At 46.2% G+C, this 26,885-nt stretch overlaps 9 non-coding genes and 2 pseudogenes across 9 annotated transcripts; all 11 read left to right on the forward strand.

Annotated features, from left to right (window-relative positions):
• The first annotated feature begins 459 nt into the window (after positions 1 to 459).
• Positions 460 to 677, forward strand: LOC130309602 (U2 spliceosomal RNA; annotated as a pseudogene).
• A 5,389-nt stretch (positions 678 to 6,066) lies between these two features.
• LOC130309583 (U2 spliceosomal RNA) lies at positions 6,067 to 6,252 on the forward strand. The gene has a single exon (XR_008858243.1). It is a non-coding gene; the product is annotated as a U2 spliceosomal RNA (small nuclear RNA).
• A 2,090-nt stretch (positions 6,253 to 8,342) lies between these two features.
• On the forward strand, positions 8,343 to 8,533 carry LOC130309616 (U2 spliceosomal RNA). Its single transcript, XR_008858262.1, has one exon. It is a non-coding gene; the product is annotated as a U2 spliceosomal RNA (small nuclear RNA).
• A 2,088-nt stretch (positions 8,534 to 10,621) lies between these two features.
• LOC130309617 (U2 spliceosomal RNA) lies at positions 10,622 to 10,812 on the forward strand. Its single transcript, XR_008858263.1, has one exon. It is a non-coding gene; the product is annotated as a U2 spliceosomal RNA (small nuclear RNA).
• A 2,096-nt stretch (positions 10,813 to 12,908) lies between these two features.
• LOC130309600 (U2 spliceosomal RNA) lies at positions 12,909 to 13,068 on the forward strand (annotated as a pseudogene).
• Positions 13,069 to 13,761: 693 nt separating this feature from the next.
• On the forward strand, positions 13,762 to 13,952 carry LOC130309592 (U2 spliceosomal RNA). The gene has a single exon (XR_008858248.1). It is a non-coding gene; the product is annotated as a U2 spliceosomal RNA (small nuclear RNA).
• A 2,095-nt stretch (positions 13,953 to 16,047) lies between these two features.
• On the forward strand, positions 16,048 to 16,238 carry LOC130309618 (U2 spliceosomal RNA). The gene has a single exon (XR_008858264.1). It is a non-coding gene; the product is annotated as a U2 spliceosomal RNA (small nuclear RNA).
• A 2,107-nt stretch (positions 16,239 to 18,345) lies between these two features.
• Positions 18,346 to 18,536, forward strand: LOC130309620 (U2 spliceosomal RNA). The gene has a single exon (XR_008858266.1). It is a non-coding gene; the product is annotated as a U2 spliceosomal RNA (small nuclear RNA).
• Positions 18,537 to 20,638: 2,102 nt separating this feature from the next.
• On the forward strand, positions 20,639 to 20,829 carry LOC130309621 (U2 spliceosomal RNA). The gene has a single exon (XR_008858267.1). It is a non-coding gene; the product is annotated as a U2 spliceosomal RNA (small nuclear RNA).
• Positions 20,830 to 22,919: 2,090 nt separating this feature from the next.
• LOC130309622 (U2 spliceosomal RNA) lies at positions 22,920 to 23,110 on the forward strand. Its single transcript, XR_008858268.1, has one exon. It is a non-coding gene; the product is annotated as a U2 spliceosomal RNA (small nuclear RNA).
• Positions 23,111 to 25,206: 2,096 nt separating this feature from the next.
• LOC130309623 (U2 spliceosomal RNA) lies at positions 25,207 to 25,397 on the forward strand. The gene has a single exon (XR_008858269.1). It is a non-coding gene; the product is annotated as a U2 spliceosomal RNA (small nuclear RNA).
• Positions 25,398 to 26,885: the final 1,488 nt, after the last annotated feature.

Genomic DNA, 26,885 nt, shown 5'->3' on the forward strand with positions numbered 1-26,885 from the left:
CGCCATAGGTTGTCAAATAACCCGGATTTAACCCACACAGGTAAGTCCAATGGGGTGCAGGCATGTCCTCTATGCTTACAGCTTCCCGTGGGTGTTGGTTTGATACCGTTTGGGGACAGCCAAGGAGGCATCTGCAGGCAACAAAGGTAGGTGTGTGCTTGTGTGTGTGTTTCCTATGCAGATCCTAAGCCCAGTGTCACATGCAAGTAGGAGGAGTAAGAAGGGTTCCTGGCAAATCCGGGTTATGGATTGCATTTAAAAAGGCCCCGTGGGAGTGCAATGGGCCCCTGTCTTGCTGCTTAGCAATAATGGTATGGGTTTAGGTTCTGCTGTGTGTACTGGTGGTTGACTGCCCCCCAGCCCAGAGTGTGCATGGAAAATTGTCTGGCAGCCTCCCTGACAGCAAGCAGTGATAGTGCCCATGAAGGGCACCTTGTTGGGCCCGCCCCTTTCACGGTTATCGCTTCTCGGCCTTTTGGCTAAGATCAAGTGTAGTATCTGCATTTGGTCTGGTCGGAAGGTGTCTGTGGTACCCCGCTTCTCGGCCTTGGGGGATTGTCTCTCCTTACGGAGGGACTTCACCCCCTTGCTGCTATTGGGGAGCGGGCTTAGTCCACAGACAACGGGTTGCGATCCCCCTGTCTCTGGGACCTTGTGTCTCAGAAGGCATTTTCGGTACGTTGAGCGTTACCTGTAGCTTCGGAAGCACCTAGGGTACCCCCGACCTCTGCCTTGGGTAAGGGTTCCGCTTTTATAGCGGGATTCCGAGCCCCTGCTGCTATTGGGGAAGGGGCTTAGTCCCTGGGTGTGGAAGATGCCGTTCTCCTGGGCTTTCCCCTCTGGGGAAATGTCGATGCGAAATACCATCCGCATAGAGGTGTCGGAGAGCCATCGTCAGTTGAAGAACCTCCGCTTCATTGCGGAGGTGATTCTTCTTGACTACTTCCGCCTCAATAGGGAGGACATCCTGTGTCTAAATGACCAGGAAAGCCGTGGCCTGTATACCGTCACCTTCACGGCCACGGCGTGTTGCGATAACATCTATGCAACCTTGTCTGGTGCGGACCAGAGGGACGATCGACTCGACGGTCTTTCGTTCCAGTTCCTCTATGGTGAGGAACATATACCGTTGGTGGTGGCTATGCACAGCCCTCATGTGACCACGGAGGATATAGCCACTTTTCTTCGGCGATACTGCGAAGAGGTGCGATTCGCAAACAAAATCTTGAACTCCGTGCGGTTCTGGAACGGCAAGAGGAAGTTCTGGGTCAAGCTCCGTAAGGATCCCGGTGGTATTGGGGGTCTTTGCCATCCGCCCCCAAATTTTGCCATCGGGAGAGTTCGGGGCTTCCTGTTCTATCCTCAAATGCCTATGTATTGCCGAAATTGCTTGAGGTTTGGCCACACCCAGGAGACCTGCGGCGCGGAGCGTGTGATTCGCTGCAATAGGTGTGGCCAAGAAGGTCACATAGCCTCAAGATGTAGCCATACGATAAGGTGCAACCTCTGCGGAGAGGAAAATCACGATTTTAATTCCTGTCCCCATAAAGCAAAAACTACGATGGGTGGGTCAAGGCTGGGCCCACCCAAAGAGGGGACAGGACAAAAGACGTCCTTTTTTAAGATGCCCAAACCCCAGATGGCAGGTACTGATGGGTCCAGGCCCAAGACCTCTGGTGCTCCATCGGGGGGCCCACCGGTGGTAGTGCTAGGGGGAGGCCATGGGGATTCCACGAAGCCCGGGCGGGTGATCGAGTTTACTGCCCGGGAAATTGAAAGACGTCGATCGACTTCCTACCTGGCTCAAGAGCCCGCCGAAACTTCTGAAGGGGGCTCACCTGTGGCGGGTGGCAGCCGACGGGCCTCGGTGGGGGCAAAGGTGGACCCAAAATTACAGCATAAGCCAGGTACTGGCTTGGCCCAGGGTCGCCCTGCTCCGGACGAAGAGGCCCCGGTGAAAGCCCGCCGGAAGGGGAGCCAGGTGGCCAGGTCTGAGCCCGGTCCTGTTACTCCGCCTATACAGGACAGGGCCAAGAAGACAAGTGGCGCCAAACCAGGGTTTACTGCCCCGCCAGCAGTGGACCCGGTGGGTAAAACTGGCCATCGTCGATCGATGGGGAAGTTGGAGCAACAGTCCTCAGCAACGCTTGCTGGGGAACAAGCGATGAAAACTTCCCAAGGTAGCGGCAAAGGTTCCGGAAAAGAGGCCTCACAGGCCCCTGTGCAGCAGTTCCAGTCGTCAAATGATGAAAGAAGACGCAGATCCATCAGCCGGGGGCCAGAGATTACATCGAGTGAGAGCAACACAGAGGATATGGACAGCAGTGTGACATTTAAAAGACAAAGAGAAGAAGAAGAGGAAGACATTCAAAGGAAAGCGGCGTGCCGTAGTTCGGACGAGAGCGAGCTCAGGGTCGGGGCATCATCGATCTCAAGCTCCGACCCTCAGAACATCAAGGAGCTGATGACCCCGCAGGCGGGGGATGACGGTACGCAGCTTATTATTGACTTTGATTCTCCAAGCACGGACTCTCCATAAACTATGCCTATCCCTGTAAAAATTGCCTCACTCAATGTGAGGTCCTTAAAGAGCCCTGATCGCAGGGCTGCTTTATTTTCTTATCTAGAGACATGTGACTTTGACCTTTGCCTGCTACAAGAATGTGGAATCCCTAGTAAAATGGACTATAAAGACTTAAAAGAAGACTGGAAGCTGGGCCCATCCATATGGTCCGGTGCAAATGACTGTCGTTCTGTGGGTGTTGGGCTGCTCTGCCGAGGCCAGTCCTTTTCTATTCATACAGTAACTGAGATTGTGCCTGGCAGAGCTCTTTTAATTCATCTATATTTTAATGGACTTTTAATTCGTGTTTTAAATGTGTATGCCCCTCCTGATAAACAGGAGCGGGCAGAACTATTTGAAATTTTACCACTGTTTTGTGTTGGGTCTTCCCCCCTGCTGGTGGGAGGTGATTTTAACTGCATACGTGATGGGGAACACCGGCAGGGTGGGGATATTAATCGTAAAGACCGCACTTCTTACCTGCTTAAAAATGTTATTGATGATTTTAATTTGAAAGATTGCTGGAAGGATCTCTTGCCGGAGGACCCGGGCGCCACATGGTCCAATGGAAGAGTGAGCTCCAGAATCGATTTTATTTTTTCCTCTAGAGCTTTTAAACCCCTGAAATGCACGCTCGAGCAGAATATATTCTCTGATCATAAGCTCCTCTTGGTGGGCCTGGAGCTAGAGGGGGAGCAAAAAGCAAAAAGGGGCCTCTGGAGATTAAACACCACACTCCTAGAGGACCCTGAGATAAAAGAGGAGTTTGTGCGGACCTACCAGTGCTGGCAATCACAAAGAAAACCCCACGAGCCTATGCTGCACTGGTGGGAGGGCACCAAATCTAAAATCAGATTTTTTTTTATCAAAGCAGGTAAGAAGAAGGCAAAAATGGAAAAACAGTGGTTTTATGTTCTTAACATGCGTTTAAATGTACTTTTTAAATTGAAAGAAGCTGGTATGGATGTAGAAAATGATATTTTAAACCTTAAAACTGAAATAAAACATGCCATAGAAAAGAAAGGGAAACAAATCATTTTTAACTCACATGTGCAGCACCTGGAGGAGGGCGAGAAATGTTCCCGTTTCTTTTTTAAAAAAGTGATGAATAGGAGGGATATCATCCAGAACCTTGAGGGTGAATCCACTCCAAAAGGCATGTTAGATGCAGTTTTTAACTTCTACCAGCTTCTTTTTAATAAGAAAGATCTTAATCCATCCTTTTTAGAACATGTTCTTAATTCCCTTGATTTTAAGCTAGATGTTTTAGACCAGGAGGTTTTATCCCGTGATCTTAACTTAGATGAACTTTTATTTGTTTTTAAAAGTTTTTCTAGTGGGAAGGCCCCTGGGGAAGATGGTTTACCCATCGAGTTTTATTTAGCTTTTTGGGATATTTTAAAGGATGATATGGTTTTATTGTATAAAGAAACTTTTATTGTTAATGAACTTCCCCCTTCCTGGAGGAGGGGGATTGTATCATTACTTTTTAAAAAAGGTGAAAAGGATATGCTAAAAAATTGGCGCCCCATCACACTTTTAAATGTCGATTATAAAGTTTTAGCCAAGTTATTAGCTGTCCGTTTTAAACCTTTTATTCATAAATTAGTTCACCCAAATCAGGTTTGTGGGGTACCTGGAAGGTCTATAGCTGAATCCCTAAATATTTTAAGAGATGTTTTATGGTATTTTAAGGATAGAAATCAAACTGTAGCAATTTTATCCTTAGACTTTGAAAAAGCCTTTGATAGGGTCTCCCATGAATACCTGTTTTTAGTTCTTAAAAAGATGGCAGTGCCTGAAACGATTTTAAGCCGAATCATGCTTTTATACCGATCCTGTTTTAGTCAAGTCTCTGTTAATGGCTTTTTAACCAGCGGTGTTCCTCTTTTATCAGGTGTCAAACAGGGCTGCCCCCTGTCCCCACTCCTTTTTATTTGCGCAATCGAACCACTGATGGCCCTCCTCAGAAAAGACCGGGTAGTAAGAGGCGTACCGATACCTGGTGGAGGAGGGACCCATCTAAAGGTGTTGGGGTACATGGATGATGTCACCATACTGTGCCCGGACTCTCCATCCATGAGGGGGGCATTGAGGAACACCAGCTATTTCTGCGAGGTCTCTGGTTTTAAGCTAAACACAGATAAATGTGACTGTTTTTATATTGGCTCCTGGGATTCATCCATCACCCCAGGAGTCACAATGCAACAGGATCAAATTAAAGTTTTAGGTATTGTTTTTAACCAGGTCAATGATGGGAGCCCTAACTGGGATTCAGCTATAGCTAAGATGGAGAAGAAGATTTTAATGTGGAATCTTAGAAACCTTACCATGGAGGGGAAGATTTTAATAATAAAGATGGTTTTACTCCCTATTATGCTATACATTGCCATGGTATTTCCTCCATCTATTTTATACATTAAAAAAGTAACTAGAATTGTTTTTACTTTTTTATGGGGTTCAAAAATGGAGAAATTAAAGCGTGATTTTATGTACAAAAGTAGAGATAATGGCGGGAAAGATGTTCCTAACCTTTTTACTTTCTTTTACATAAAGTATTTCTGTTTCTGTTTTAAGATTATTAAATCCAATGGCATTTTTAGCTGCTTTTTAAGGTACGCTGCGGGCATGGTTTTTAAAAGATGGTTGCGCATCCCTCTGAACGCTCCGGTGCTTCTGTGTCCCCCAAAACATTATGTGGTGTTGGAAAAGACAGTCAGGCTCCTAGGTCTCCAAGATTTGGAGCCTGACATACTGGGGGACCAGAGAAAGGTATCAAAGGTCCTCAGGCGGAGTGAGGTTACCCTGGCAGTGTCCAATTTCACACAGGCAAGATCCAAAAAGGTATGGCGGAACGTGTACGGGAAGTTTCTGGCGAATGTACACAGGGATCTTGCCTGGGCAATCGTCCACCAGTGCCTCCCTACTCGTGAGTTCCAGCACAGGCGAGGACTGGTGGCGAGAGCCAAGTGCCCGAGAGATGGCTGCGGAGTGGACGAAACGGTGCTGCACATATTTTGGAACTGCCCTTTTGCACGGGAGCTTTGGAGGAAGGTAGGCCCACTTTTGAAGTGGGCCTGCGGCCTAAAAGATTTTAATCACGAATGTGTCTTTTACGGTCTTTTTAACTGCCCCAATTTTAAACAGCAGATGATCTGCTGGATGATTATTAATTGTTTTAAAAATGCCATCTGGAAAGTTAGGAACATCTTACTTTTTAAACATGATTTTATTGATGTTAAAAACTGTATAAAGCTGGCCCTGAGTGAGATGTACATCTATTACCTAAGAGACAAGAAACAGTTAGGGGCCAGCGAGGCAGCATCCATGTGGTGTCTGCCTCTATGGAACGAAATAACAGTATAATCAGTTTTTATGACATTTGTATAATGTTTTATCCTGCCATTTTAATTTTTTCTCCTTTTATTACTGGTTTTATTATTTGTATTTTAAAACTTTTGTGAACCTTTTATTATTTTGCATTTTAAATTTTGTATGGTTTCTTATTTATTCAATAAAATTTTGTTGAAACCTTATCTGTTCTTATCAGTTTAATATCTGATACGTCCCCTATCTGGGGACCATATATTAAATGGATTTTTGAGAACGGGGGCCGATTTCGAAGCTTGCTTCCGTCGCCCTATGCATTGACCCGATATGGCAGTATCTTCGGGTACAGTGCACCACCCCCTTACAGGGTTAAAAAGAAAGATTCCTACTTTCATTGCTACCTGCTTGCTGGCTAGCCAGCTAGCCAGCCCTGTGGGCCTTGCTGCTGCTGCAGCCAAAAAACAAAAGGTGGTGCTGCTGCTGCTTCTGCTGCTTCTGCTTCTGCTTGTGTCTGGCCGCTGTTGGAGCGTCCAGGCACAGGACTTCTGCTGCTGCTGACTAAATGGCCTCCTTAATTGGATCATTTGAGTAGCCAGCACACCTGTGCAGGTAGGGCATGACATGATAGGCAGCTGCCTTGATAGCGGGTGGGTGCTGAATGTTCCTAATTGACAAAATAAGATTAATGCTTATGAAGAAATATAAAATCTCATCCCTTCCCCAATATCGCGCCACACCCCTACCCCTTAATTCCCTGGTTGAACTTGATGGACATATGTCTTTTTTCGACCGTACTAACTATGTAACTATGTAACATAACATGGGGGGGGGGGGGTCTCCTGGCTGTTCACACAGGTGTGTCATTGCTGTACATTGACCATGCATTGCTTCTGTGGTATTGCAAAGGCAAAGACAAATGCTTCCAGCCATCCATTGCACTAATGGATTGGTCATCAGCTGGCTGTCTATGTCCCGCATCAATATAGACCAAAGTACAGAGGGTTAGGCTATGCTATTGTGCACCTACCTGATGCATCAGAAGGTGCGAGGCCCTTCCTAAATTCTGTGCACAGACTTTGAGATCTATACTTTAGACTGTATCTAAACCTGCTCCAACATGGACTGACATTCTGGCCTACTTTCAGCCGATGCGACTTGTCTGTCGCTGAACAGTCGCTTTTTATGTATTCAGCACCTATGTATAATGTTGTAAAAATGCTCTAGAAGCTAAAGTCGCAGAAATGTCACACATATTTGGCCTGCAACTTTCTGTGCGACAAATTCAGACAGGAAAAATCAGTATAAATCCTTAGAAAATTATCCCCCAGTGTCTCCATCTGCTGGCGGTATTGAATAAGCATTGCTGCACTGATGGGGTATGCATTAGACAAAAAAAAAGAAGAAAAAGAAGAATAATACGCCCAGAAAAGAGGCGAAAAGGAGAAAAACGTAAAAAAACGTGAAAAAAAAGTAAGAGGAAGAGAAGGGAAAAAAAGGTGGAAATGGGTTTAAAAGTGATTTCGGCGGAGAAATATATATATATATATATATATATATATATATATATATATATATACGCGCACACACACACATATATATAAACATATTCTCCGTTGAGATATTGCAGCCGCTGCTGTGTCCAGGCCCAGGAGCCTTAGCACTGTGCTGTGATGTCACTCAATACCACTGACATCACTAGGTGTAAACAACATCTCTCCTTTGCTGTGTATGTGACTATGGAGCTGTTTGGTGATGTCGTCTATTATGGCCTTCATAGAAGCAACAGGAGATTGTTGCATCCATCTAGAACCCTCAGAACTACAGTGCTATGATGTCACTCACTTCCACAGGCCTTGCAGAGTGTAAACAACAACAACCCAGCTTTGTTGTGTATGTAACCATAGGGATTTGTGATGTCACCTAGAACCTTCACAGCAGCGACAGCTTTATGAGGAGCATCAGCACTGCTCTGCCTGAGCAGAACCATCACCGCCATAGGTTGTCAAATAACCCGGATTTAACCCACACAGGTAAGTCCAATGGGGTGCAGGCATGTCCTCTATGCTTACAGCTTCCCGTGGGTGTTGGTTTGATACCGTTTGGGGACAGCCAAGGAGGCATCTGCAGGCAACAAAGGTAGGTGTGTGCTTGTGTGTGTGTTTCCTATGCAGATCCTAAGCCCAGTGTCACATGCAAGTAGGAGGAGTAAGAAGGGTTCCTGGCAAATCCGGGTTATGGATTGCATTTAAAAAGGCCCCGTGGGAGTGCAATGGGCCCCTGTCTTGCTGCTTAGCAATAATGGTATGGGTTTAGGTTCTGCTGTGTGTACTGGTGGTTGACTGCCCCCCAGCCCAGAGTGTGCATGGAAAATTGTCTGGCAGCCTCCCTGACAGCAAGCAGTGATAGTGCCCATGAAGGGCACCTTGTTGGGCCCGCCCCTTTCACGGTTATCGCTTCTCGGCCTTTTGGCTAAGATCAAGTGTAGTATCTGTTCTTATCAGTTTAATATCTGATACGTCCCCTATCTGGGGACCATATATTAAATGGATTTTTGAGAACGGGGGCCGATTTCGAAGCTTGCTTCCGTCGCCCTATGCATTGACCCGATATGGCAGTATCTTCGGGTACAGTGCACCACCCCCTTACAGGGTTAAAAAGAAAGATTCCTACTTTCATTGCTACCTGCTTGCTGGCTAGCCAGCTAGCCAGCCCTGTGGGCCTTGCTGCTGCTGCAGCCAAAAAACAAAAGGTGGTGCTGCTGCTGCTTCTGCTGCTTCTGCTTCTGCTTGTGTCTGGCCGCTGTTGGAGCGTCCAGACACAGGACTTCTGCTGCTGCTGACTAAATGGCCTCCTTAATTGGATCATTTGAGTAGCCAGCACACCTGTGCAGGTAGGGCATGACATGATAGGCAGCTGCCTTGATAGCGGGTGGGTGCTGAATGTTCCTAATTGACAAAATAAGATTAATGCTTATGAAGAAATATAAAATCTCATCCCTTCCCCAATATCGCGCCACACCCCTACCCCTTAATTCCCTGGTTGAACTTGATGGACATATGTCTTTTTTCGACCGTACTAACTATGTAACTATGTAACATAACATGGGGGGGGGGGGGGGTCTCCTGGCTGTTCACACAGGTGTGTCATTGCTGTACATTGACCATGCATTGCTTCTGTGGTATTGCAAAGGCAAAGACAAATGCTTCCAGCCATCCATTGCACTAATGGATTGGTCATCAGCTGGCTGTCTATGTCCCGCATCAATATAGACCAAAGTACAGAGGGTTAGGCTATGCTATTGTGCACCTACCTGATGCATCAGAAGGTGCGAGGCCCTTGCTAAATTCTGTGCACAGACTTTGAGATCTATACTTTAGACTGTATCTAAACCTGCTCCAACATGGACTGACATTCTGGCCTACTTTCAGCCGATGCGACTTGTCTGTCGCTGAACAGTCGCTTTTTATGTATTCAGCACCTATGTATAATGTTGTAAAAATGCTCTAGAAGCTAAAGTCGCAGAAATGTCACACATATTTGGCCTGCAACTTTCTGTGCGACAAATTCAGACAGGAAAAATCAGTATAAATCCTTAGAAAATTATCCCCCAGTGTCTCCATCTGCTGGCGGTATTGAATAAGCATTGCTGCACTGATGGGGTATGCATTAGACGAAAAAAAAGAAGAAAAAGAAGAATAATACGCCCAGAAAAGAGGCGAAAAGGAGAAAAACGTAAAAAAACGTGAAAAAAAAGTAAGAGGAAGAGAAGGGAAAAAAAGGTGGAAATGGGTTTAAAAGTGATTTCGGCGGAGAAATATATATATATATATATAAATATATATATATATATATATACGCGCACACACACACATATATATAAACGTATTCTCCGTTGAGATATTGCAGCCGCTGCTGTGTCCAGGCCCAGGAGCCTTAGCACTGTGCTGTGATGTCACTCAATACCACTGACATCACTAGGTGTAAACAACATCTCTCCTTTGCTGTGTATGTGACTATGGAGCTGTTTGGTGATGTCGTCTATTATGGCCTTCATAGAAGCAACAGGAGATTGTTGCATCCATCTAGAACCCTCAGAACTACAGTGCTATGATGTCACTCACTTCCACAGGCCTTGCAGAGTGTAAACAACAACAACCCAGCTTTGTTGTGTATGTAACCATAGGGATTTGTGATGTCACCTAGAACCTTCACAGCAGCGACAGCTTTATGAGGAGCATCAGCACTGCTCTGCCTGAGCAGAATCATCACCGCCATAGGTTGTCAAATAACCCGGATTTAACCCACACAGGTAAGTCCAATGGGGTGCAGGCATGTCCTCTATGCTTACAGCTTCCCGTGGGTGTTGGTTTGATACCGTTTGGGGACAGCCAAGGAGGCATCTGCAGGCAACAAAGGTAGGTGTGTGCTTGTGTGTGTGTTTCCTATGCAGATCCTAAGCCCAGTGTCACATGCAAGTAGGAGGAGTAAGAAGGGTTCCTGGCAAATCCGGGTTATGGATTGCATTTAAAAAGGCCCCGTGGGAGTGCAATGGGCCCCTGTCTTGCTGCTTAGCAATAATGGTATGGGTTTAGGTTCTGCTGTGTGTACTGGTGGTTGACTGCCCCCCAGCCCAGAGTGTGCATGGAAAATTGTCTGGCAGCCTCCCTGACAGCAAGCAGTGATAGTGCCCATGAAGGGCACCTTGTTGGGCCCGCCCCTTTCACGGTTATCGCTTCTCGGCCTTTTGGCTAAGATCAAGTGTAGTATCTGTTCTTATCAGTTTAATATCTGATACGTCCCCTATCTGGGGACCATATATTAAATGGATTTTTGAGAACGGGGGCCGATTTCGAAGCTTGCTTCCGTCGCCCTATGCATTGACCCGATATGGCAGTATCTTCGGGTACAGTGCACCACCCCCTTACAGGGTTAAAAAGAAAGATTCCTACTTTCATTGCTACCTGCTTGCTGGCTAGCCAGCTAGCCAGCCCTGTGGGCCTTGCTGCTGCTGCAGCCAAAAAACAAAAGGTGGTGCTGCTGCTGCTGCTTCTGCTGCTTCTGCTTGTGTCTGGCCGCTGTTGGAGCGTCCAGGCACAGGACTTCTGCTGCTGCTGACTAAATGGCCTCCTTAATTGGATCATTTGAGTAGCCAGCACACCTGTGCAGGTAGGGCATGACATGATAGGCAGCTGCCTTGATAGCGGGTGGGTGCTGAATGTTCCTAATTGACAAAATAAGATTAATGCTTATGAAGAAATATAAAATCTCATCCCTTCCCCAATATCGCGCCACACCCCTACCCCTTAATTCCCTGGTTGAACTTGATGGACATATGTCTTTTTTCGACCGTACTAACTATGTAACTATGTAACATAACATGGGGGGGGGGGGGGGGGGTCTCCTGGCTGTTCACACAGGTGTGTCATTGCTGTACATTGACCATGCATTGCTTCTGTGGTATTGCAAAGGCAAAGACAAATGCTTCCAGCCATCCATTGCACTAATGGATTGGTCATCAGCTGGCTGTCTATGTCCCGCATCAATATAGACCAAAGTACAGAGGGTTAGGCTATGCTATTGTGCACCTACCTGATGCATCAGAAGGTGCGAGGCCCTTGCTAAATTCTGTGCACAGACTTTGAGATCTATACTTTAGACTGTATCTAAACCTGCTCCAACATGGACTGACATTCTGGCCTACTTTCAGCCGATGCGACTTGTCTGTCGCTGAACAGTCGCTTTTTATGTATTCAGCACCTATGTATAATGTTGTAAAAATGCTCTAGAAGCTAAAGTCGCAGAAATGTCACACATATTTGGCCTGCAACTTTCTGTGCGACAAATTCAGACAGGAAAAATCAGTATAAATCCTTAGAAAATTATCCCCCAGTGTCTCCATCTGCTGGCGGTATTGAATAAGCATTGCTGCACTGATGGGGTATGCATTAGACGAAAAAAAAAGAAGAAAAAGAAGAATAATACGCCCAGAAAAGAGGCGAAAAGGAGAAAAACGTAAAAAAACGTGAAAAAAAAGTAAGAGGAAGAGAAGGGAAAAAAAGGTGGAAATGGGTTTAAAAGTCATTTCGGCGGAGAATATATATATATATATATATATATATATATATATATATATATATACGCGCACACACACACACACATATATATAAACGTATTCTCCGTTGAGATATTGCAGCCGCTGCTGTGTCCAGGCCCAGGAGCCTTAGCACTGTGCTGTGATGTCACTCAATACCACTGACATCACTAGGTGTAAACAACATCTCTCCTTTGCTGTGTATGTGACTATGGAGCTGTTTGGTGATGTCGTCTATTATGGCCTTCATAGAAGCAACAGGAGATTGTTGCATCCATCTAGAACCCTCAGAACTACAGTGCTATGATGTCACTCACTTCCACAGGCCTTGCAGAGTGTAAACAACAACAACCCAGCTTTGTTGTGTATGTAACCATAGGGATTTGTGATGTCACCTAGAACCTTCACAGCAGCGACAGCTTTATGAGGAGCATCAGCACTGCTCTGCCTGAGCAGAACCATCACCGCCATAGGTTGTCAAATAACCCGGATTTAACCCACACAGGTAAGTCCAATGGGGTGCAGGCATGTCCTCTATGCTTACAGCTTCCCGTGGGTGTTGGTTTGATACCGTTTGGGGACAGCCAAGGAGGCATCTGCAGGCAACAAAGGTAGGTGTGTGCTTGTGTGTGTGTTTCCTATGCAGATCCTAAGCCCAGTGTCACATGCAAGTAGGAGGAGTAAGAAGGGTTCCTGGCAAATCCGGGTTATGGATTGCATTTAAAAAGGCCCCGTGGGAGTGCAATGGGCCCCTGTCTTGCTGCTTAGCAATAATGGTATGGGTTTAGGTTCTGCTGTGTGTACTGGTGGTTGACTGCCCCCCAGCCCAGAGTGTGCATGGAAAATTGTCTGGCAGCCTCTCTGACAGCAAGCAGTGATAGTGCCCATGAAGGGCACCTTGTTGGGCCCGCCCCTTTCACGGTTATCGCTTCTCGGCCTTTTGGCTAAGATCAAGTGTAGTATCTGTTCTTATCAGTTTTCATGCTGGTTGGGATGGGTGCTGCATGGTGGATGCAGGTGTACCAGGGCTTTCCGGGGCTGGTTCTGAGGAATCAGCTCGACGGCTGCCCCGATGTGACCTGTTCCCTCCGGGTCTCGCCATGAGGCTGAGAGGGTCTAGAGCCGAGGTACTTTTGTGCCTCGGGGAGTGGTGACCCCGAGGTGCCGAAACTCACTGGGAGAATAGACTCACTGAGTTGAAGCACGGGCACCATAATCTCTTCACCTTGTGGCACTCACCTCTTGATTCCCGGCCTTCTGGCTAGGATCAGAGAAATTTTTATAGATCCGGCCGGATGTCCGGGCAGTATATCTGCACACATTCACTTATTTATTTCTTTTTTGTCTCACTGTGTCACTTTTTGCGTGTTGTGTGTTCACAGGATTTGTCAGGATGCGGTAGCCCTTCTGGGTGTCCCTCCTGGCGGTCTAGGGGAGGTGTGTGTGGCCATTAGGTTCCGCACCTCCCTGCAAACACCCCGGGTACTCCTGCTTTGGCAGGGTACCTACCGTAATCGGCTCTGCGGGCAGATACCTTGGCCAACGCCAAGGGGGATGCCGGGAGCATTTGTGGTCCCCTAGTAGCTTCGGCGAAAAGGGACATCGAACCTGGAACCTCGCAGGTACCTTTTGGTCCGGAGGTGAAGGGTAAGGTTTGTTGGGGGGCCTCTCTCCTATCGGAGAAGGGCTTGCGATAGACCGCATCCTTTGTGCACGTTTTTTTAGTGTAACACGTTTGCACTTTTTCTTGCACTTTGGGTGAATCGAAAGCACGTTCCTCGGCTTTAGATAAAAAAAAAAAAAAAAAAAAAAAAATCTGTTCTTATCAGTTTAATATCTGATACGTCCCCTATCTGGGGACCATATATTAAATGGATTTTTGAGAACGGGGGCCGATTTCGAAGCTTGCTTCCGTCGCCCTATGCATTGACCCGATATGGCAGTATCTTCGGGTACAGTGCACCACCCCCTTACAGGGTTAAAAAGAAAGATTCCTACTTTCATTGCTACCTGCTTGCTGGCTAGCCAGCTAGCCAGCCCTGTGGGCCTTGCTGCTGCTGCAGCCAAAAAACAAAAGGTGGTGCTGCTGCTGCTTCTGCTGCTTCTGCTTCTGCTTGTGTCTGGCCGCTGTTGGAGCGTCCAGGCACAGGACTTCTGCTGCTGCTGACTAAATGGCCTCCTTAATTGGATCATTTGAGTAGCCAGCACACCTGTGCAGGTAGGGCATGACATGATAGGCAGCTGCCTTGATAGCGGGTGGGTGCTGAATGTTCCTAATTGACAAAATAAGATTAATGCTTATGAAGAAATATAAAATCTCATCCCTTCCCCAATATCGCGCCACACCCCTACCCCTTAATTCCCTGGTTGAACTTGATGGACATATGTCTTTTTTCGACCGTACTAACTATGTAACTATGTAATATAACATGGGGGGGGGGGGGGGGGTCTCCTGGCTGTTCACACAGGTGTGTCATTGCTGTACATTGACCATGCATTGCTTCTGTGGTATTGCAAAGGCAAAGACAAATGCTTCCAGCCATCCATTGCACTAATGGATTGGTCATCAGCTGGCTGTCTATGTCCCGCATCAATATAGACCAAAGTACAGAGGGTTAGGCTATGCTATTGTGCACCTACCTGATGCATCAGAAGGTGCGAGGCCCTTGCTAAATTCTGTGCACAGACTTTGAGATCTATACTTTAGACTGTATCTAAACCTGCTCCAACATGGACTGACATTCTGGCCTACTTTCAGCCGATGCGACTTGTCTGTCGCTGAACAGTCGCTTTTTATGTATTCAGCACCTATGTATAATGTTGTAAAAATGCTCTAGAAGCTAAAGTCGCAGAAATGTCACACATATTTGGCCTGCAACTTTCTGTGCGACAAATTCAGACAGGAAAAATCAGTATAAATCCTTAGAAAATTATCCCCCAGTGTCTCCATCTGCTGGCGGTATTGAATAAGCATTGCTGCACTGATGGGGTATGCATTAGACGAAAAAAAAGAAGAAAAAGAAGAATAATACGCCCAGAAAAGAGGCGAAAAGGAGAAAAACGTAAAAAAAACGTGAAAAAAAAGTAAGAGGAAGAGAAGGGAAAAAAAGGTGGAAATGGGTTTAAAAGTGATTTCGGCGGAGAAATATATATATATATATATATATATATATATATATATATATACGCGCACACACACACACACATATATATAAACGTATTCTCCGTTGAGATATTGCAGCCGCTGCTGTGTCCAGGCCCAGGAGCCTTAGCACTGTGCTGTGATGTCACTCAATACCACTGACATCACTAGGTGTAAACAACATCTCTCCTTTGCTGTGTATGTGACTATGGAGCTGTTTGGTGATGTCGTCTATTATGGCCTTCATAGAAGCAACAGGAGATTGTTGCATCCATCTAGAACCCTCAGAACTACAGTGCTATGATGTCACTCACTTCCACAGGCCTTGCAGAGTGTAAACAACAACAACCCAGCTTTGTTGTGTATGTAACCATAGGGATTTGTGATGTCACCTAGAACCTTCACAGCAGCGACAGCTTTATGAGGAGCATCAGCACTGCTCTGCCTGAGCAGAACCATCACCGCCATAGGTTGTCAAATAACCCGGATTTAACCCACACAGGTAAGTCCAATGGGGTGCAGGCATGTCCTCTATGCTTACAGCTTCCCGTGGGTGTTGGTTTGATACCGTTTGGGGACAGCCAAGGAGGCATCTGCAGGCAACAAAGGTAGGTGTGTGCTTGTGTGTGTGTTTCCTATGCAGATCCTAAGCCCAGTGTCACATGCAAGTAGGAGGAGTAAGAAGGGTTCCTGGCAAATCCGGGTTATGGATTGCATTTAAAAAGGCCCCGTGGGAGTGCAATGGGCCCCTGTCTTGCTGCTTAGCAATAATGGTATGGGTTTAGGTTCTGCTGTGTGTACTGGTGGTTGACTGCCCCCCAGCCCAGAGTGTGCATGGAAAATTGTCTGGCAGCCTCCCTGACAGCAAGCAGTGATAGTGCCCATGAAGGGCACCTTGTTGGGCCCGCCCCTTTCACGGTTATCGCTTCTCGGCCTTTTGGCTAAGATCAAGTGTAGTATCTGTTCTTATCAGTTTAATATCTGATACGTCCCCTATCTGGGGACCATATATTAAATGGATTTTTGAGAACGGGGGCCGATTTCGAAGCTTGCTTCCGTCGCCCTATGCATTGACCCGATATGGCAGTATCTTCGGGTACAGTGCACCACCCCCTTACAGGGTTAAAAAGAAAGATTCCTACTTTCATTGCTACCTGCTTGCTGGCTAGCCAGCTAGCCAGCCCTGTGGGCCTTGCTGCTGCTGCAGCCAAAAAACAAAAGGTGGTGCTGCTGCTGCTTCTGCTGCTTCTGCTTCTAATTGTGTCTGGCCGCTGTTGGAGCGTCCAGGCACAGGACTTCTGCTGCTGCTGACTAAATGGCCTCCTTAATTGGATCATTTGAGTAGCCAGCACACCTGTGCAGGTAGGGCATGACATGATAGGCAGCTGCCTTGATAGCGGGTGGGTGCTGAATGTTCCTAATTGACAAAATAAGATTAATGCTTATGAAGAAATATAAAATCTCATCCCTTCCCCAATATCGCGCCACACCCCTACCCCTTAATTCCCTGGTTGAACTTGATGGACATATGTCTTTTTTCGACCGTACTAACTATGTAACTATGTAACATAACATGGGGGGGGGGGGGGGGGGTCTCCTGGCTGTTCACACAGGTGTGTCATTGCTGTACATTGACCATGCATTGCTTCTGTGGTATTGCAAAGGCAAAGACAAATGCTTCCAGCCATCCATTGCACTAATGGATTGGTCATCAGCTGGCTGTCTATGTCCCGCATCAATATAGACCAAAGTACAGAGGGTTAGGCTATGCTATTGTGCACCTACCTGATGCATCAGAAGGTGCGAGGCCCTTGCTAAATTCTGTGCACAGACTTTGAGATCTATACTTTAGACTGTATCTAAACCTGCTCCAACATGGACTGACATTCTGGCCTACTTTCAGCCGATGCGACTTGTCTGTCGCTGAACAGTCGCTTTTTATGTATTCAGCACCTATGTATAATGTTGTAAAAATGCTCTAGAAGCTAAAGTCGCAGAAATGTCACACATATTTGGCCTGCAACTTTCTGTGCGACAAATTCAGACAGGAAAAATCAGTATAAATCCTTAGAAAATTATCCCCCAGTGTCTCCATCTGCTGGCGGTATTGAATAAGCATTGCTGCACTGATGGGGTATGCATTAGACGAAAAAAAAGAAGAAAAAGAAGAATAATACGCCCAGAAAAGAGGCGAAAAGGAGAAAAACGTAAAAAAACGTGAAAAAAAAGTAAGAGGAAGAGAAGGGAAAAAAAGGTGGAAATGGGTTTAAAAGTGATTTCGGCGGAGAAATATATATATATATATATATATATATATATATATATATATATATATATATATACGCGCACACACACACACACATATATATAAACGTATTCTCCGTTGAGATATTGCAGCCGCTGCTGTGTCCAGGCCCAGGAGCCTTAGCACTGTGCTGTGATGTCACTCAATACCACTGACATCACTAGGTGTAAACAACATCTCTCCTTTGCTGTGTATGTGACTATGGAGCTGTTTGGTGATGTCGTCTATTATGGCCTTCATAGAAGCAACAGGAGATTGTTGCATCCATCTAGAACCCTCAGAACTACAGTGCTATGATGTCACTCACTTCCACAGGCCTTGCAGAGTGTAAACAACAACAACCCAGCTTTGTTGTGTATGTAACCATAGGGATTTGTGATGTCACCTAGAACCTTCACAGCAGCGACAGCTTTATGAGGAGCATCAGCACTGCTCTGCCTGAGCAGAACCATCACCGCCATAGGTTGTCAAATAACCCGGATTTAACCCACACAGGTAAGTCCAATGGGGTGCAGGCATGTCCTCTATGCTTACAGCTTCCCGTGGGTGTTGGTTTGATACCGTTTGGGGACAGCCAAGGAGGCATCTGCAGGCAACAAAGGTAGGTGTGTGCTTGTGTGTGTGTTTCCTATGCAGATCCTAAGCCCAGTGTCACATGCAAGTAGGAGGAGTAAGAAGGGTTCCTGGCAAATCCGGGTTATGGATTGCATTTAAAAAGGCCCCGTGGGAGTGCAATGGGCCCCTGTCTTGCTGCTTAGCAATAATGGTATGGGTTTAGGTTCTGCTGTGTGTACTGGTGGTTGACTGCCCCCCAGCCCAGAGTGTGCATGGAAAATTGTCTGGCAGCCTCCCTGACAGCAAGCAGTGATAGTGCCCATGAAGGGCACCTTGTTGGGCCCGCCCCTTTCACGGTTATCGCTTCTCGGCCTTTTGGCTAAGATCAAGTGTAGTATCTGTTCTTATCAGTTTAATATCTGATACGTCCCCTATCTGGGGACCATATATTAAATGGATTTTTGAGAACGGGGGCCGATTTCGAAGCTTGCTTCCGTCGCCCTATGCATTGACCCGATATGGCAGTATCTTCGGGTACAGTGCACCACCCCCTTACAGGGTTAAAAAGAAAGATTCCTACTTTCATTGCTACCTGCTTGCTGGCTAGCCAGCTAGCCAGCCCTGTGGGCCTTGCTGCTGCTGCAGCCAAAAAACAAAAGGTGGTGCTGCTGCTGCTTCTGCTGCTTCTGCTTCTGCTTGTGTCTGGCCGCTGTTGGAGCGTCCAGGCACAGGACTTCTGCTGCTGCTGACTAAATGGCCTCCTTAATTGGATCATTTGAGTAGCCAGCACACCTGTGCAGGTAGGGCATGACATGATAGGCAGCTGCCTTGATAGCGGGTGGGTGCTGAATGTTCCTAATTGACAAAATAAGATTAATGCTTATGAAGAAATATAAAATCTCATCCCTTCCCCAATATCGCGCCACACCCCTACCCCTTAATTCCCTGGTTGAACTTGATGGACATATGTCTTTTTTCGACCGTACTAACTATGTAACTATGTAACATAACATGGGGGGGGGGGGGGGGGGGGTCTCCTGGCTGTTCACACAGGTGTGTCATTGCTGTACATTGACCATGCATTGCTTCTGTGGTATTGCAAAGGCAAAGACAAATGCTTCCAGCCATCCATTGCACTAATGGATTGGTCATCAGCTGGCTGTCTATGTCCCGCATCAATATAGACCAAAGTACAGAGGGTTAGGCTATGCTATTGTGCACCTACCTGATGCATCAGAAGGTGCGAGGCCCTTGCTAAATTCTGTGCACAGACTTTGAGATCTATACTTTAGACTGTATCTAAACCTGCTCCAACATGGACTGACATTCTGGCCTACTTTCAGCCGATGCGACTTGTCTGTCGCTGAACAGTCGCTTTTTATGTATTCAGCACCTATGTATAATGTTGTAAAAATGCTCTAGAAGCTAAAGTCGCAGAAATGTCACACATATTTGGCCTGCAACTTTCTGTGCGACAAATTCAGACAGGAAAAATCAGTATAAATCCTTAGAAAATTATCCCCCAGTGTCTCCATCTGCTGGCGGTATTGAATAAGCATTGCTGCACTGATGGGGTATGCATTAGACGAAAAAAAAGAAGAAAAAGAAGAATAATACGCCCAGAAAAGAGGCGAAAAGGAGAAAAACGTAAAAAAACGTGAAAAAAAAGTAAGAGGAAGAGAAGGGAAAAAAAGGTGGAAATGGGTTTAAAAGTGATTTCGGCGGAGAATATATATATATATATATATATATATATATATATATATATATATATATATACGCGCACACACACACATATATATAAACGTATTCTCCGTTGAGATATTGCAGCCGCTGCTGTGTCCAGGCCCAGGAGCCTTAGCACTGTGCTGTGATGTCACTCAATACCACTGACATCACTAGGTGTAAACAACATCTCTCCTTTGCTGTGTATGTGACTATGGAGCTGTTTGGTGATGTCGTCTATTATGGCCTTCATAGAAGCAACAGGAGATTGTTGCATCCATCTAGAACCCTCAGAACTACAGTGCTATGATGTCACTCACTTCCACAGGCCTTGCAGAGTGTAAACAACAACAACCCAGCTTTGTTGTGTATGTAACCATAGGGATTTGTGATGTCACCTAGAACCTTCACAGCAGCGACAGCTTTATGAGGAGCATCAGCACTGCTCTGCCTGAGCAGAACCATCACCGCCATAGGTTGTCAAATAACCCGGATTTAACCCACACAGGTAAGTCCAATGGGGTGCAGGCATGTCCTCTATGCTTACAGCTTCCCGTGGGTGTTGGTTTGATACCGTTTGGGGACAGCCAAGGAGGCATCTGCAGGCAACAAAGGTAGGTGTGTGCTTGTGTGTGTGTTTCCTATGCAGATCCTAAGCCCAGTGTCACATGCAAGTAGGAGGAGTAAGAAGGGTTCCTGGCAAATCCGGGTTATGGATTGCATTTAAAAAGGCCCCATGGGAGTGCAATGGGCCCCTGTCTTGCTGCTTAGCAATAATGGTATGGGTTTAGGTTCTGCTATGTGTACTGGTGGTTGACTGCCCCCCAGCCCAGAGTGTGCATGGAAAATTGTCTGGCAGCCTCCCTGACAGCAAGCAGTGATAGTGCCCATGAAGGGCACCTTGTTGGGCCCGCCCCTTTCACGGTTATCGCTTCTCGGCCTTTTGGCTAAGATCAAGTGTAGTATCTGTTCTTATCAGTTTAATATCTGATACGTCCCCTATCTGGGGACCATATATTAAATGGATTTTTGAGAACGGGGGCCGATTTCGAAGCTTGCTTCCGTCGCCCTATGCATTGACCCGATATGGCAGTATCTTCGGGTACAGTGCACCACCCCCTTACAGGGTTAAAAAGAAAGATTCCTACTTTCATTGCTACCTGCTTGCTGGCTAGCCAGCTAGCCAGCCCTGTGGGCCTTGCTGCTGCTGCAGCCAAAAAACAAAAGGTGGTGCTGCTGCTGCTTCTGCTGCTTCTGCTTCTGCTTGTGTCTGGCCGCTGTTGGAGCGTCCAGGCACAGGACTTCTGCTGCTGCTGACTAAATGGCCTCCTTAATTGGATCATTTGAGTAGCCAGCACACCTGTGCAGGTAGGGCATGACATGATAGGCAGCTGCCTTGATAGCGGGTGGGTGCTGAATGTTCCTAATTGACAAAATAAGATTAATGCTTATGAAGAAATATAAAATCTCATCCCTTCCCCAATATCGCGCCACACCCCTACCCCTTAATTCCCTGGTTGAACTTGATGGACATATGTCTTTTTTCGACCGTACTAACTATGTAACTATGTAACATAACATGGGGGGGGGGGGGGGTCTCCTGGCTGTTCACACAGGTGTGTCATTGCTGTACATTGACCATGCATTGCTTCTGTGGTATTGCAAAGGCAAAGACAAATGCTTCCAGCCATCCATTGCACTAATGGATTGGTCATCAGCTGGCTGTCTATGTCCCGCATCAATATAGACCAAAGTACAGAGGGTTAGGCTATGCTATTGTGCACCTACCTGATGCATCAGAAGGTGCGAGGCCCTTGCTAAATTCTGTGCACAGACTTTGAGATCTATACTTTAGACTGTATCTAAACCTGCTCCAACATGGACTGACATTCTGGCCTACTTTCAGCCGATGCGACTTGTCTGTCGCTGAACAGTCGCTTTTTATGTATTCAGCACCTATGTATAATGTTGTAAAAATGCTCTAGAAGCTAAAGTCGCAGAAATGTCACACATATTTGGCCTGCAACTTTCTGTGCGACAAATTCAGACAGGAAAAATCAGTATAAATCCTTAGAAAATTATCCCCCAGTGTCTCCATCTGCTGGCGGTATTGAATAAGCATTGCTGCACTGATGGGGTATGCATTAGACGAAAAAAAAGAAGAAAAAGAAGAATAATACGCCCAGAAAAGAGGCGAAAAGGAGAAAAACGTAAAAAAACGTGAAAAAAAAGTAAGAGGAAGAGAAGGGAAAAAAAGGTGGAAATGGGTTTAAAAGTGATTTCGGCGGAGAAATATATATATATATATATATATATATATATATATATATATATACGCGCACACACACACATATATATAAACGTATTCTCCGTTGAGATATTGCAGCCGCTGCTGTGTCCAGGCCCAGGAGCCTTAGCACTGTGCTGTGATGTCACTCAATACCACTGACATCACTAGGTGTAAACAACATCTCTCCTTTGCTGTGTATGTGACTATGGAGCTGTTTGGTGATGTCGTCTATTATGGCCTTCATAGAAGCAACAGGAGATTGTTGCATCCATCTAGAACCCTCAGAACTACAGTGCTATGATGTCACTCACTTCCACAGGCCTTGCAGAGTGTAAACAACAACAACCCAGCTTTGTTGTGTATGTAACCATAGGGATTTGTGATGTCACCTAGAACCTTCACAGCAGCGACAGCTTTATGAGGAGCATCAGCACTGCTCTGCCTGAGCAGAACCATCACCGCCATAGGTTGTCAAATAACCCGGATTTAACCCACACAGGTAAGTCCAATGGGGTGCAGGCATGTCCTCTATGCTTACAGCTTCCCGTGGGTGTTGGTTTGATACCGTTTGGGGACAGCCAAGGAGGCATCTGCAGGCAACAAAGGTAGGTGTGTGCTTGTGTGTGTGTTTCCTATGCAGATCCTAAGCCCAGTGTCACATGCAAGTAGGAGGAGTAAGAAGGGTTCCTGGCAAATCCGGGTTATGGATTGCATTTAAAAAGGCCCCGTGGGAGTGCAATGGGCCCCTGTCTTGCTGCTTAGCAATAATGGTATGGGTTTAGGTTCTGCTGTGTGTACTGGTGGTTGACTGCCCCCCAGCCCAGAGTGTGCATGGAAAATTGTCTGGCAGCCTCCCTGACAGCAAGCAGTGATAGTGCCCATGAAGGGCACCTTGTTGGGCCCGCCCCTTTCACGGTTATCGCTTCTCGGCCTTTTGGCTAAGATCAAGTGTAGTATCTGTTCTTATCAGTTTAATATCTGATACGTCCCCTATCTGGGGACCATATATTAAATGGATTTTTGAGAACGGGGGCCGATTTCGAAGCTTGCTTCCGTCGCCCTATGCATTGACCCGATATGGCAGTATCTTCGGGTACAGTGCACCACCCCCTTACAGGGTTAAAAAGAAAGATTCCTACTTTCATTGCTACCTGCTTGCTGGCTAGCCAGCTAGCCAGCCCTGTGGGCCTTGCTGCTGCTGCAGCCAAAAAACAAAAGGTGGTGCTGCTGCTGCTTCTGCTGCTTCTGCTTCTGCTTGTGTCTGGCCGCTGTTGGAGCGTCCAGGCACAGGACTTCTGCTGCTGCTGACTAAATGGCCTCCTTAATTGGATCATTTGAGTAGCCAGCACACCTGTGCAGGTAGGGCATGACATGATAGGCAGCTGCCTTGATAGCGGGTGGGTGCTGAATGTTCCTAATTGACAAAATAAGATTAATGCTTATGAAGAAATATAAAATCTCATCCCTTCCCCAATATCGCGCCACACCCCTACCCCTTAATTCCCTGGTTGAACTTGATGGACATATGTCTTTTTTCGACCGTACTAACTATGTAACTATGTAACATAACATGGGGGGGGGGGGGGGGGGGTCTCCTGGCTGTTCACACAGGTGTGTCATTGCTGTACATTGACCATGCATTGCTTCTGTGGTATTGCAAAGGCAAAGACAAATGCTTCCAGCCATCCATTGCACTAATGGATTGGTCATCAGCTGGCTGTCTATGTCCCGCATCAATATAGACCAAAGTACAGAGGGTTAGGCTATGCTATTGTGCACCTACCTGATGCATCAGAAGGTGCGAGGCCCTTGCTAAATTCTGTGCACAGACTTTGAGATCTATACTTTAGACTGTATCTAAACCTGCTCCAACATGGACTGACATTCTGGCCTACTTTCAGCCGATGCGACTTGTCTGTCGCTGAACAGTCGCTTTTTATGTATTCAGCACCTATGTATAATGTTGTAAAAATGCTCTAGAAGCTAAAGTCGCAGAAATGTCACACATATTTGGCCTGCAACTTTCTGTGCGACAAATTCAGACAGGAAAAATCAGTATAAATCCTTAGAAAATTATCCCCCAGTGTCTCCATCTGCTGGCGGTATTGAATAAGCATTGCTGCACTGATGGGGTATGCATTAGACGAAAAAAAAGAAGAAAAAGAAGAATAATACGCCCAGAAAAGAGGCGAAAAGGAGAAAAACGTAAAAAAACGTGAAAAAAAAGTAAGAGGAAGAGAAGGGAAAAAAAGGTGGAAATGGGTTTAAAAGTGATTTCGGCGGAGAAATATATATATATATATATATATATATATATATATATATATATACGCGCACACACACACATATATATATAAACGTATTCTCCGTTGAGATATTGCAGCCGCTGCTGTGTCCAGGCCCAGGAGCCTTAGCACTGTGCTGTGATGTCACTCAATACCACTGACATCACTAGGTGTAAACAACATCTCTCCTTTGCTGTGTATGTGACTATGGAGCTGTTTGGTGATGTCGTCTATTATGGCCTTCATAGAAGCAACAGGAGATTGTTGCATCCATCTAGAACCCTCAGAACTACAGTGCTATGATGTCACTCACTTCCACAGGCCTTGCAGAGTGTAAACAACAACAACCCAGCTTTGTTGTGTATGTAACCATAGGGATTTGTGATGTCACCTAGAACCTTCACAGCAGCGACAGCTTTATGAGGAGCATCAGCACTGCTCTGCCTGAGCAGAACCATCACCGCCATAGGTTGTCAAATAACCCGGATTTAACCCACACAGGTAAGTCCAATGGGGTGCAGGCATGTCCTCTATGCTTACAGCTTCCCGTGGGTGTTGGTTTGATACCGTTTGGGGACAGCCAAGGAGGCATCTGCAGGCAACAAAGGTAGGTGTGTGCTTGTGTGTGTGTTTCCTATGCAGATCCTAAGCCCAGTGTCACATGCAAGTAGGAGGAGTAAGAAGGGTTCCTGGCAAATCCGGGTTATGGATTGCATTTAAAAAGGCCCCGTGGGAGTGCAATGGGCCCCTGTCTTGCTGCTTAGCAATAATGGTATGGGTTTAGGTTCTGCTGTGTGTACTGGTGGTTGACTGCCCCCCAGCCCAGAGTGTGCATGGAAAATTGTCTGGCAGCCTCCCTGACAGCAAGCAGTGATAGTGCCCATGAAGGGCACCTTGTTGGGCCCGCCCCTTTCACGGTTATCGCTTCTCGGCCTTTTGGCTAAGATCAAGTGTAGTATCTGTTCTTATCAGTTTAATATCTGATACGTCCCCTATCTGGGGACCATATATTAAATGGATTTTTGAGAACGGGGGCCGATTTCGAAGCTTGCTTCCGTCGCCCTATGCATTGACCCGATATGGCAGTATCTTCGGGTACAGTGCACCACCCCCTTACAGGGTTAAAAAGAAAGATTCCTACTTTCATTGCTACCTGCTTGCTGGCTAGCCAGCTAGCCAGCCCTGTGGGCCTTGCTGCTGCTGCAGCCAAAAAACAAAAGGTGGTGCTGCTGCTGCTTCTGCTGCTTCTGCTTCTGCTTGTGTCTGGCCGCTGTTGGAGCGTCCAGGCACAGGACTTCTGCTGCTGCTGACTAAATGGCCTCCTTAATTGGATCATTTGAGTAGCCAGCACACCTGTGCAGGTAGGGCATGACATGATAGGCAGCTGCCTTGATAGCGGGTGGGTGCTGAATGTTCCTAATTGACAAAATAAGATTAATGCTTATGAAGAAATATAAAATCTCATCCCTTCCCCAATATCGCGCCACACCCCTACCCCTTAATTCCCTGGTTGAACTTGATGGACATATGTCTTTTTTCGACCGTACTAACTATGTAACTATGTAACATAACATGGGGGGGGGGGGGGTCTCCTGGCTGTTCACACAGGTGTGTCATTGCTGTACATTGACCATGCATTGCTTCTGTGGTATTGCAAAGGCAAAGACAAATGCTTCCAGCCATCCATTGCACTAATGGATTGGTCATCAGCTGGCTGTCTATGTCCCGCATCAATATAGACCAAAGTACAGAGGGTTAGGCTATGCTATTGTGCACCTACCTGATGCATCAGAAGGTGCGAGGCCCTTGCTAAATTCTGTGCACAGACTTTGAGATCTATACTTTAGACTGTATCTAAACCTGCTCCAACATGGACTGACATTCTGGCCTACTTTCAGCCGATGCGACTTGTCTGTCGCTGAACAGTCGCTTTTTATGTATTCAGCACCTATGTATAATGTTGTAAAAATGCTCTAGAAGCTAAAGTCGCAGAAATGTCACACATATTTGGCCTGCAACTTTCTGTGCGACAAATTCAGACAGGAAAAATCAGTATAAATCCTTAGAAAATTATCCCCCAGTGTCTCCATCTGCTGGCGGTATTGAATAAGCATTGCTGCACTGATGGGGTATGCATTAGACGAAAAAAAAGAAGAAAAAGAAGAATAATACGCCCAGAAAAGAGGCGAAAAGGAGAAAAACGTAAAAAAACGTGAAAAAAAAGTAAGAGGAAGAGAAGGGAAAAAAAGGTGGAAATGGGTTTAAAAGTGATTTCGGCGGAGAAATATATATATATATATATATATATATATATATATATATATATACGCGCACACACACACATATATATAAACGTATTCTCCGTTGAGATATTGCAGCCGCTGCTGTGTCCAGGCCCAGGAGCCTTAGCACTGTGCTGTGATGTCACTCAATACCACTGACATCACTAGGTGTAAACAACATCTCTCCTTTGCTGTGTATGTGACTATGGAGCTGTTTGGTGATGTCGTCTATTATGGCCTTCATAGAAGCAACAGGAGATTGTTGCATCCATCTAGAACCCTCAGAACTACAGTGCTATGATGTCACTCACTTCCAC

This window comes from Hyla sarda, unplaced genomic scaffold (assembly GCF_029499605.1).
Source record: "Hyla sarda isolate aHylSar1 unplaced genomic scaffold, aHylSar1.hap1 scaffold_153, whole genome shotgun sequence".
Classification (NCBI taxonomy): Eukaryota; Metazoa; Chordata; class Amphibia; order Anura; family Hylidae; genus Hyla; species Hyla sarda.